The sequence below is a fragment of the Lepidochelys kempii genome, chromosome 12, assembly GCF_965140265.1.
Source record: "Lepidochelys kempii isolate rLepKem1 chromosome 12, rLepKem1.hap2, whole genome shotgun sequence".
Taxonomy (NCBI): Eukaryota; Metazoa; Chordata; order Testudines; family Cheloniidae; genus Lepidochelys; species Lepidochelys kempii.
The window spans coordinates 31951295-31964008 of NC_133267.1; positions in this window are offsets into that span (position 1 = coordinate 31951295).

The window sequence follows — 12714 nt, forward strand, 5'->3', positions numbered from 1 at the left end:
GGAGCTCCTCCCAAGCATGAGGGGTAGCATTAGAGGAAGCTAGGGTTGCTACCTGTCCAAAATTTTCCCAGGATCATCCCTTTTTTGAGGTAACTGTCCCAGGAAGTCTATAAGAGTGCTCAGTACATACAGGCAGCTGTCCAGTTTTGTGAGCTGAGGATCATCCCTGATCTCCTGGGCTTTTGTACCTCACAGGTAGCAAACCTAGAGAAAAGCACAATTTTTTTTCATTCAGATATTTAACAAATGGCTTAGAAAGGCTGGCATCATCAGCTGACTGGAAGCAGGAATCAATTTGGATACTCAACGAGAGACAATAGGGAGAGTGGGGGTAGGTTGTAAAGGGTCTTGAAGGGAAGACAAGTAGCTTACGTTTGACGTGATAGAAAAGGGGCAAGCCAGTGGATGGATGCAAAGAGTGAGGTGATGTGGTCAAAGTGATGGGCTAAGAATGTGATCTCTGAAGTGGCACTCTAAATGGATGAGCAGGACAGGATTTTATTTGTCAAGACCAAAGAAAAAGATGTTACAATAATCAAGACAGGAGATATTTCAGAGATAAGAGCCTAGACAAGAGTTTTCACTGTGTGGCTGGATAGGAAAGGCAATATCTTAGATTTATGCAGAAAGAATCAGCAAGATTTTGATATAATCTGGATATGAGGACCTAGACAGAGGACCGAGTCAAAGAAAACACTCAGATTATAGTCCGGAGTGACAGAAATCTTACACGGTAAGTATAAGACAAGAGAGAACAGATGGATAGACAGACATGGCTGTGTTGTCCCACAGTGATAAAGAAAGGAAGTAGTGAGGAGGAGGAGGAGGAGGAGATTAAGAGCTCAGTTTTAACCGTGTTGAGCTTGAACTGACTGCTAGATATCAGAGATAGGCTAAAATTAAATTTCAGACAGAAGGAGACGGTAAATCAGTGAGTCATCAGCATAGAGATGGTAGCTGAATTTGTTTATGGATAATTTATAGAGGGAGAAGAGAAGGGACTGTGGACAAAGCCCTGTGGAATTCCCACAGAAAGTTGGAGTGGGAATGAGGAGGATCCTCCAAAGGACACAATGAAGAAGCAATTAGAGAGGCTGGAGGAGAACCAGGAGAGAATTGAGTCGCAGACGCCAAGGGAGGACCAGATTTCAAGAAGAGGAGCATAGTCAACAATGTTGAAAGCAGCTAACAGGTTAAGGAGGAAGAGGAAGACAGAGTACTGGTTCTGAACTCTGGCTAGGAAAAGGTCACGATAGACTTGTGCAAGACCTGTTTCAGTGGACTACAAACCAGAATGGAGAGGTTCTTAGACGGAACTGGAAGCAAGGAACTCCAGACAGTGATTATAGACAGCATGTTCAATGACTACAGAGATTCAAGGGAGAACAGCTATGATCCCACTTGCCTCTTCATTGAAAGCTCCTATGGTGGTTCAATTTTTTTTAAAGATGGGAGAGACTAAGCATGCTTGTATTGTGAGGAAAAAAGCCAGATGAGGGTAAAAGATTAAGAAGAAGAAGAAGATGATGGGAGTAAGAGGAGAGTGGATGAGAGTTAGATCAGGAGAGGAGTTGGGGTCACTGGGGCAAGTGGATGGGTGAGATGAGAACAGCAGACAAGGAACTTCTCCCACTGTGACAGAAGAAGAGAGTTGTAGGAGGGGATGGAAACAGAGGGGGAGGTATTATTAATAATTTTAAAATTTAGGGCCTGATTCTCATTGGCACACTAGCAGTGAAAATTCGCCGATAGTGGGTAATTGTCCATTTATCATCCGACTAAACATACTCAAGGACAAATGAGGCCAATGCACAAAAGATTTACACCTATTTTACAGGCCCTTTACATGATGGAAAGTTTGTAAGTGATGGAATTTAGCAGGGATGAAACCAGAGACAAAATTCAATAGAAAATGCTAAAAACTTAAAACTACCAGGTAGGATTTTATAGTAAGGATATAATTTTCTATTAAGTCTTATGAGATCATCCAAAACACTACATTTCTCTATTGCATTCTGTAGGACTTTTCTATAAGGGCTACAGACAGCACTCTTAAAGCAATACTTGTGGAGTGGAGTTTGTCAGCAGCCTGAGGCTGAAACATATTTACATAAGCCACTCATTGAATAGTTTTGGACAATGAACAAGTTCACAAAGTCAATGCCTGCTTGTCAGTGATCTCTGAACAGACAAAGGGATAAATTCATGGACTAAATTGTTGGCTGTGAATAGTTCACCCAACAATACTGTTCAGTCTTTAAGGGACAGTCTCAAGGGTTTGGTATTCCACAGCTCTCTTGCCCGGCAATTTGTGCAGCATTTTGTACCAACAGTTCAATGAAGAAAGCCCTTATGGAAAAGTTCAAAGATTCAACCCATAGGATTCTACATAAGTTACTCTAAAACCCTCAGGCGAGATTCTAACCCTGACTCAAGACCCTTTATGTTGCATATACAAGCCGTGAAAGCCCCAATTCCTGCCAAGGAGGATTCCCCCAGTGCAGCCACTATGGACAGTAACCCGAAGGCTGACTCCCTGGAACCCCTCTATGCCAAGCCCCGGCATAGGAGGCATCCCAGGGGCAGGGTTGGAGTGTATTTCTTGAGCGAGTCCACCACATGCAGCACTGCAAAGATTCCTGGAAGCACTGTGATTCTTAGGGCAGCCCACGAAGGTGCCTTATCTTAGACAGTACCCCAGTGCTGTCTCAGTTATGCCAGGGGCCTCTTTAGCCCTTGGAGCAGTCCAAGATCAGGCAGGCAAAAAAAGGTGACTTCAGTCCAAAGCTCTCTCACCAAAGGATGCAAGCTCTATGCTTCACATTTAAGAGGCAGAATCTCCTCCCTAGGATTCGATAGACCATGATGTCCCTTCTATAGACTAGCCAACAACCCATAGCCTGTAATATGGAATTGTAGCTCTGGTATAGAATCCTATAGGTTGCTCTAAGAACTCAATTAGAAAGGTTATCCTTTTCTGCTCTTCTCTAAAAGTTCTCCATTTGCTGCTTTTCGAGGCTGAGGTAAAGAGTCGCACTACATTTACTGCATCAGAATAAGAGAAAGATAATAGGTGGCCTGGGAAAAAGTCAAGGAGAGAGAGAGAGCGCACAAGGCAACCCCAATCTCTTTTCCAACCAAGCAGTATATCCAGAAAGTCCCTACTTCAGAATACATAGAGAAAGTAAGGCCCTGATTTGGAAATAAGCTCAACATAGGAAGTCGCCTGTAACTTTGTGGAACCCTAATGAATTCAACAGGGCTCCATACAGGTGCAGGGGGTCTCTTAGGTCTGAAAGACCTAAGAACTTATGTTGGGTACATTTGCATTGACAGGGATAGGTAATATTAGTGGTACCTTTTTATCCTAGTTGAAGATTTCACAGTCTGCTCAGTGAAATTTAACGTTTGGAGTAGAAAATCTTTGCCAAGTTTAGAATTTTTTTTTCCCCCCTCTGTATCTAGTTTTCTCCAGGGCTGGTTTGACCATATTCTTACTCCGTAAGGAAAGCTAGCTCAGCAGTAGAAGGAAGACGGTCCAATAGGAGGAAGGATGGTCCATGGTCAGGGTACTATTGTAGGATTCTAGAGACCTGATTAAATGAGGATAATGGTCCTTCCCTACTTCACAGGGATGTCCAGAGGGAACGATGGTAGAAACAGTGAGGCATTCTGATATGACAGTGACAGGGACCATTAAGAACCTTAGAATAGATGGAAGAAGAAACCAGAAGCTGCAGTTTTAAAGAGAAGCTTTAACTCTGGAAAATAAGTGAGTTGTACATTTATAGTTTTTCCATGCTTCTAATTTCTAGCCGCCTCAACATGAGTTTAGTCACCCAAGTTCATAGAATCATAGAATATCAGGGTTGGAAGGGACCTCAGGAAGTCATCTAGTCCAACTCCCTGCTTAAAGCAGGACCAATCCCCAATTTTTTTCCCAGATCCTAAATGGCCCCCTCAAGGATTGAACTCACAATCCTGGGTTTAGCAGGCCAATGCTCAAACCACTGAGCTATCCCTCACCCCCAAGAAGACAGATAAACTACACAGGGAGAGAGGGAATAAAAATACAGCTGAAGCCAACAAAGTTCTATGTTCAGAGGTGTTTAGATATTGTAGCTTTGTTTCGGACTGAATACATTCATTAAAAGTGCAGTTACCACTACAATGCATGTAGATGTCGCTAATTACAAAACTAGATTTTAAGTGCAACTTGAGTGTCTCCAGTGGCCTTTAAAATGGTTTAAAACCATAGCCAATTCAAACTTAATTAAAACTATTGATTTAATTTACTTTATATTTACAATAAAAAGAAACTAATAACCCACTAACTCCATTCCAAGTGTCTCCATTAGATAGGGAGGAAAAACTTTCCACACCCATGTCATTCCACACTAGCTAATCCTGTTAGTTTATTTACCTTGTTGCCAGCCTATGCTTTACTTAATTAAGACTATGTATAAGAACAAAAGATAAGTGTGCATGTTTCCATTCAGTGCTCAGAGAATTAGGCATGCAAGTCCTACTGGTAACCACAAAATGTGCTTGTCCCCAAAGCCCAATAAGTTGCACTGAAAATCTCTCTCATTTTGTTTAAAATTTGGATAAGTTCCAAAGGAAGATTGCTGGGGTCACTTGGAGTGATTCTAGGGTTATGTTCCCTGTGTTGTTCTCCAAGAGCCCAGGCCTGCACCACTGAAGTCAACAGAATTCTTTCTGTTGACTGCAGTTGTAGCAGGATTGGGTCAACTGATGTGCAGTGGATTTGTGTTAAGCTTATGACTGGTCAGGCTGTGACTATTAAAGGGCCCATGGAAACTGGGCACCTAAGTCTCTTGGGTTCCCAAGCCCAGAGACCGAGCCTGCAGCCTTGTGTGAGAGAAATCTCATTCCTATGTATTTGCATTATGGTAGGAGTTAGAGGCCACAACAGAGATCAGAGCCACACTGTATTAGGTACTGTACATACAGAGTGAGAGATGCTCTCTGTCTAAAAAGCTGGCAGGCGAAGCAGACAAAACAGACAAAGATTGGGAAGGAAAGAAGAGGCACAGAGAAATGAAATTACTTGCCCAAGATCGCACAGCACAGTGAGTTTCAATGAAGTCACACAAATGAGGGTCATTCTTGTCAGTTGCCAGCTTGTGCAGATCAAGGAGTGACTGGTTGACATTCTTTTCTAGGTGCAAGGCAAACTCCATTGCTGTCAACCCTTTCTCCCAGGAGCAGACCCAGGATTAGAACTCAGATCTCCTGATTCCCAGTGAATTCAACTGGAGTTGCGGAATTAAAAAAACCTAACTCTTCAGGACATAAGCCAACCTCTGACAGAGGGTCTAGGAAGACACTTTCTTTATGGACAGTATTTTCCATAACTTCTCACTTCACGGTTTTTTGCACCTTTCTCTGAAGCATCTGGTACTGGACACTATCAGAAACAAGGTACTGGACTAGATGGACTACTGGTCTGTTCTAATGTGACACTTGGAATGAAGATTGATTTCAGGGTCAGGCTTTTACCATACAAGTTCATTATGCATTAGCAAGAAAGCAGAACCCCTTACTCTTTATTATATTATATTCAATTTTCTCCAAGTATTACTACTGATAAACACTAATTTTCTGGAAAGGACGCACACTTTCTCCAATTGCAAGAAGAACCACTGCATGATTTAGTGAGTAGATGGCAACTGCACAAAATTCCAATAAACAGATCTGCTTTTAAGGACATTTTCCAGTAACTAAGGTATTGATTTTTCTTAGCACCACTGGCAGGTTTTACATTCACATGTACACTCCACTCTCATCCTTCTACCATTTAAGAAGTCAAGTACACTGAGTGCAACAGAGGCGTGGCAGTGGCTGTGACAGAAAGTATTATATGATGACTAAATGTACTCAGAGGCAAAAGAGGGCAAGGTACAAAGACTGCTACTCAAGATATTTAAAAGAAAAACCTTGATTACATGGGTGGGGTGCATTTACATGTACATAAAAAGAAACTCATTGGCGTGATCCCTTTGGCTCACACCCAATGCGCTGGGGTCCAAATTCTGAGTTCACTTTGCAACCTGCCTACCTGCTTTCTTCCAACATTGCTTTTTGCCCTCAGTAGAGGTCATCTTCTTCCTTTTTGGCTCTATGTTACAGTTGCCTTCCTTGGCCAACGCTGGCTTACCGGGACACCATCCTTACCCCATCAACACCATTACTAATGTGGCTAGTGAGAGCACTTCACAGTGTGCATGGTACATGCCTCTACAGTAGAGAGCCTTTACCTTCTATCCACATGAAACAGCGTTTGCATGGCCACAGGTGAGATGGAACAAGCAGTGAAACTGCTGATTTCCCCTCCACTTTGTGCAATGCATAGCAGGATCCTATATTTTTCCAATACCACATAATTCCCAAGGCGTTCAATGTAATTCACAATGCTGCTGTAGGCACTGTAATGGTTTCATTGCCTATTTATTTTATTTGGACAACCTTCATCTTACACCAGGAGGATTTTTTTCACTTAAACATGTACATTTTGTGACAACAAAAGTAACCTGCTTCAAACATCTGTCAGAGTTTCCCCCTCCCCCAGAAAGATGTACTGTCTAAAAATGTTCGTTTTAAGTTGACACACGTTTCAAGTGCAGGGCTGATCTTAAATATTAATAATTTTTCAGTTATACAGCATAGAGATAGAGGGTTCAGACCTGCAAACCTTTACTCTCACCCAAAGTCAGAACCTTAGCCCATGTTAAGTAGTGCAAAGGCAACTTAAAGCTACCATAACAAGGCAGCTAGAATTGTCCTGCCATAAAAGAACCTTTGTGAGCATTACATCACCTCTATACCACACTCCTGAGAATTACTCCTCACAAACACCTATCTTCTTTTCCTCTCTTCTACAATTTTACATATTACACCACGTTACATGTCATAGGGGGTCCCAAAGGCATGTGCACAGACTTCAGAAGTCTCACAGGGAGTCGTGAGTAAAGACCCAGTTTATAACAGCCCTCAAGAAATGGGAATCCTTGACTAGATACAATAGTATAAAATATACTATTCCTTTCCTGGAATTCTATATGGCCCTATACAATGATATATATGGGAGCACCCCTGCACAGGGCAGTTCTGTATTAAAATCAGCTCAGTTTTTGTAATGTAATGAACTGGGACTTCTAAAACGGATCATGTTGCCTATGTTTGTAAAACTGAAGTCCTTGCGGCTGTAACAGGAATCTCTAGGATACTCCTTGTGTACTCATTTCAATAAAGGTATTTTTTTAAAGTCTCCCATTCAGCCCAGCATGACTGAGCTAAAATTCATTATGTCAAGCAACCCCAGCCAAAAAACAAACAAGCTTTAAAGCAGTGCCTTCTACTCTCTGCTATCCGCATTGTGCCTTTCCGGATCAGATCTAATCTTCTCTCTGTAGGTCATTCACCAATTTGAAAAAGCTACGCTTCCCAGGGGGTGAAGAGGAAGAAACAGAGCTTTATGTGGAGAAAAGGGGAAACAAAACCCAAGTCTCCCTGCACATACTTAGTAGTCTGGTTTTTTGTTTGTTTGTTTTTGTTTTTAAATAAGATCAGGGGGAAGGGGAGAATAGCACAAGAAGTTATCCCAGCAAAGGTCTGATATTGGGAAGTGCTGAGTGTCCTAAATAAACATTGAATTCAACAGGCATTGAGAGGACTCATCTCTGACCAGATGGACCTTAGATGGCATTCTATCATTTTATTTCTGCAATATAAATTTGTTAAGCTAATCTTGCTGCAATGAGATGCAAATGAGATGTATTTTCCTTTTATTAAGTGAACAGTAGGAATTCTATATATCATATGAATTTTGCATATGTTCTATATAACAGTGTGGTGCTTCATAGCATTTTACATAACAAAATTAGATACTTACTGGGGAATCTTAGACCCCTGTCCTGAAATCCTCTTTTAGGTAAAATTTGAATAGAGTTGAGTAGCAGTCTTGCTCGTATTTATGGAATTTCAGGCAATGATTCTCTTAATCATTAAAATTATTTCTGCTGTAGGTATCTGAGTCTATTGTTTGATCGTATTTATCTTCTCTTCTTACAAATGATGATAATAGTTTATCAACTTGCTATTGAACTTTATACCGTTATTTTCTCATAACAGCTGCTATGAGTAAGGATACTGGCAAGTGTTTTAGATTTGCATTCATATGTAACTACAGTGGATGAGGTGAGGAAACAATTCCAAAATGAAGAATTATAAATTGTAAGAAGGGAGCCTATTGTCAATAATCAAAATAATTATTCTTTGCATAATAAACACTGTAGCACAGCTGGCTGCAAAAAGATAATACCAATAGAAGCAAAAACGTAAAACCCAGCCATTTTCTTACATCAAATTTATTGTGAAAGGTAGACTATGGGAGGATTTCTAGGGTGCGTTATTGAAACCTGACGCTGAGATTCCAAGAAGCAGAAAAATCCACCCACAAGGACACATTAATGTACCGGCCTATGAGGTCAGAGCTAGGGAGAGTGTTCATAAAGGTGCCATTTTGAAGAGAGCTATGCATAAAGTAGGACTGTAGGGAAGGGGAGTGTCACATTTCAAGACAGTTGCACCTGTAGTTCCCCTCCATGATTCACCAAGCTTGCACTCTAAGCTCCAGCACCCCTCTTGGGCAGAGGCCAACATCTCTTTTCCCCTGACCTGGGTTTTTCCAGCCTGCACAGTTCCCTATCTACACTGTGGTATTCCCAGCAAGCCAAACTGGCTAACCAGGCATGTTGCTTACTCTTCAAAGGATATGAACAATGTCAGTGCCAGTAGTTGTAAGTTATCACAGAGCTCTATATAAGCAAGCACACATATTTTTGGACAGAATGTCCAATCCATTTTCTGGATCGGAAACAAGGCCATGAGTCAGTTTAAACTCACACTATTCATCCAAAAGCCCTTTTTTCGTTTGTGGGTCTTTGGATAATCCAGTGTGAATTAACATACATGAGTCTTTCCAGGTGGGGGTAACTCTCTGGAGGTGTTACAACCTGAGCAAATAGGCTTACTCACCACCCATGGTTCCTAATTCCTGGAGCGCTGTGGTCACCCTCCCACATGGAATTACATACAATCCCTGGCCCACAACGAGACATAAGCTTTATAGAGTAAGATCTACAAAGATATTATAGGAAATTGCTTTATCGGTCACAGGGAGCAGCATCAGCTACAGGAACCATGTGGGCAGAGAGACCTTTAAGAGCAACTAGTGGACTAGCAGAGGGCAGCAAGAGAGAGTAGCAGGCTAGAAAATCTGGTAGCAGGAGCTGAAGAGTCAGAGGAGAAGAGGTGGTGCCATGAAGGAGGGTTGTAGCATAGCAGGGGACTGCATGCCTCTGAGATATTCCCAGTGCATGACAATAATGGACCATCAGCACCAAAATATTGTTGGGGCAGGAGACTGAATAAAATATGAGGGCACACCATTGCTCATGTAGGTTGATCCCACCTTGTCCACATCTTCCTCTTTGAAACGGAAGGAAGAATGGTCTTGAAGGTAAGATGCGAGGCTAGAGGTGGGAGATCTAGGTTCTGTTGTATTTTTCCTGTGCGATCTTGAGCAAGTGTCTTACTTTCTATGGGGAAGGTTTAAACAAACAAACAAAAAAAAGCCCTAAAGGTATTAAGGACCATAAGTCCCATTTTCAAAATGAAATAAGCACCTACAAGTGACATTTTCAAGAGCTCCTAAGCAAGTTAGATGCCTAATTCCCACTGACTTTCAGTGATACTAGGTTCCTAAGTGCCAGAGTCACTTTTGAAAATGAGACTCCAGTTTTTAAGACACATAAGCACTTTTGAAAAATTTTCCATCTGTGTTTCAGTTCCTCATCTCATAATACTTCCCCACCTCATGGGATGTTGCAAGGATAAATTTAATAGTGAATGTGAGTTAGGCTTTTCAAAGGTGCCTATTAAATAGATAAATTACAGTGTAACTCAAAGGAGATGACATCAAATCAAAAGAAGCCAGAATGCAGCTGTGGGAGTAGACAGTGACCTGGTTTGAGAGAACATTAGTAACACAGTCAAAGTGGAAAGGAAAGCTGGGATAGATTGATAGTTGGATTAGTATCTTCAGCAACACTGCTCAACATTTGGCACTTGAAGCTGCTTTACTCCACCTTGTAAATTGTGTGATATTGACAATGCATCAAAGAATCCATTTAAAGTCGGACAAGGAATCCCACGAGTCATGATGAACAATGTAATGCGAGAGGTGTTTGGAAAACATGCATCCTCATTTACATTTCATGTGCCAATGGTTATTATTTGTTTGATTTACGTAGAAAAGCCCATGGAAACATTTCCATCACATGAAAGTTGACAAATAATTTTGCTTAAACTATAGCACCCCGTTGTAGCATCTGTTTCCTCTCCAATGATGTCAGAATTCTACGTTATTTATTAACTTGTTTACCAGTACAGCACTTAGTTTTGAGAGCACCAAGTAAATGCAGGTCCATCAAAGAAAAGCTATTCCAACACCACTTCTAGAGATATAGAAACAGATTTACCCCTGTCTCTCCGTTGGGGGCTGGGTTTCAGATTACTAGCTGCAGAGGGATTGAACTGAATCATGTATTTTAGTAGTAAACTGTCAGGAAGCCAGAATAGGTGACCAAAGCATTTAAGAGTTCACTAAGTTACAATGAGGAAGGAATTTGACTAGGGAGGTTGCATTGCCCCATTACAAAACAACTCAATAACTAAATCTAGTGTAAATCCCCATTGCTTCTGAGAAGTTTTACACTAACCACCTATCACCATTGAAATATCTGTTTCAACTGCTGGATTTCTTGTTTCGATTTGCAGAGTGACCCAGCCATATAGTCCATGCATCCATATGAGGGGGGGGAGGGGGGAATGTTAAAACAATATATACAACCCATTAGCCAATAGCAAAATTAAGAGATTCTTACAAAATCAAACATGGTTTCTTTAATTCCCTCCAAAGCCTGAGAAACAGATAGCCTTAACACCTTGGTTGAAGGTCAAGCTTTGGGTTCTGGCAGACAACTAAGGAACGTGAATGTAAGAACAAAGGGCCTTCTACCAAGAACTGCTCTCCCTCTATCTCCCAACTATTCCAGTATAAGGGTTGTTAGCAAAAGAACGCCTCAGCTACCCTAAAGTAGCAGCACTGAGGGAGACAGGTAGTGTCTTTGATAGCCAAGTTTGGTTTTCAAAACACATCAGTGATGTGAGGAAGAAGTTACACAGTTGCACTTGGTCTTCCAGGAAACCAGGAAATTTCACTTTGCCACATACAGCAAGTCAGCAGATTATGACGATATAGGTAGATTCATTTTTTTTTTTTTTTTTTTTACTTAGAGAAATTATTACACGACAGCTTATTCACCACTCTTCCAGTAATATATTCAGGAACTCTCATAGGTGGCCCTAAACAGTCTTTTTAAAAGCAACTAAGACCTTTAGGAAAACTGATGGCAAATTAGGTCCTTAAGTACTTTATATATGAGCAACTTTAAGGTTAATCCTTAGTGCTGAGAAAACCTCATGAAATTCAGTTCAGTAAGTATTTGAAAGTTCAGATGTTTGTTTTGATTCTTTCAGGATTTCCAAATCACAAAAATTGTTTTTCTTATGTTACTTTGGTATTTCTACTTCTTGTTATGGATGTAAATATTGTTTAAAAAGTTAACCATTTAAACAATGAAAATAATATCGTTTAATAGGTTAACCCAGGGTTTCTCAAATTTCATTGCACCTTGACCCCCTTCTGACAACAAAAATTACTACACAACCCCAGGACGGGAGACCAAAGCGTGAGCCCGCCCAAGCCCTGCTGCCCGAGGTGTAAGGCCAAAGCCCAAGCCCCTCCACTCCAAAAGGGGGGGGGACCAAAGCTGAAGCTAAAGGGCTTCAGCCCCAGGCAGCAGGCCTGCAGCAGGCCAGCCCTCTGGTTTCAATCCCAGGGCAGTGGGGCTTGGGCTTCAGCCCTGGGCCCAACAAGTCAAGCCAGCCCTAGCAACCTGATTAAAATGGGTCACAACCTACTTTGGGGTCGCAACCCACAGTTTGAGAACCACTGAGTTAACCAATTAAAGGGAGAGGGGCTGGGGCTGCTCTGGCTGGCATGGAGCTGGGGTCACCCCAGCCAGCCCAGAGCCAGGGCCAGAGTCAGCAGGCCGGCAGATGGGGGTTAACTGTTAGGGTGGTTTAACCAGTAAGACTTACTGCTTAACCGGTTAATTATTTTATATTCCTACTTTTTGTCCTACCCGAAACTAGGAAACAATACTGGCCCTGGACTAGTACATTGCATTTTAATTAGGAATGCCCTTGAAGACCCAGAAACTTCATATCATAGAAACAAACTACTCACTTTTTGAGGAAAGTCAACATGTGCAAATACACCTCTGTCCCAAACTCTGCAGAGGCTTCCTATTCACATCTAGTTGTATTCCCAGATGATCATCTGTAGAGACGTAAATGACCTAGAGCCTAGTTTCCTCCAATCCTTTATCTCCCATGGTTACAATTACAGCCAGCTGGGACACTCTATTCTCAGATTTGAATTCCCTGGGGGGGGAAGGATGCTAGCCCAGGCTCCATCTCTCACTATCACCCGCAACCTGCCAAATCTCAAGGTTAGCCACTTTAAGGAGGTTGTGCAAGGCATTTGTTTAATCAGATTTTTAA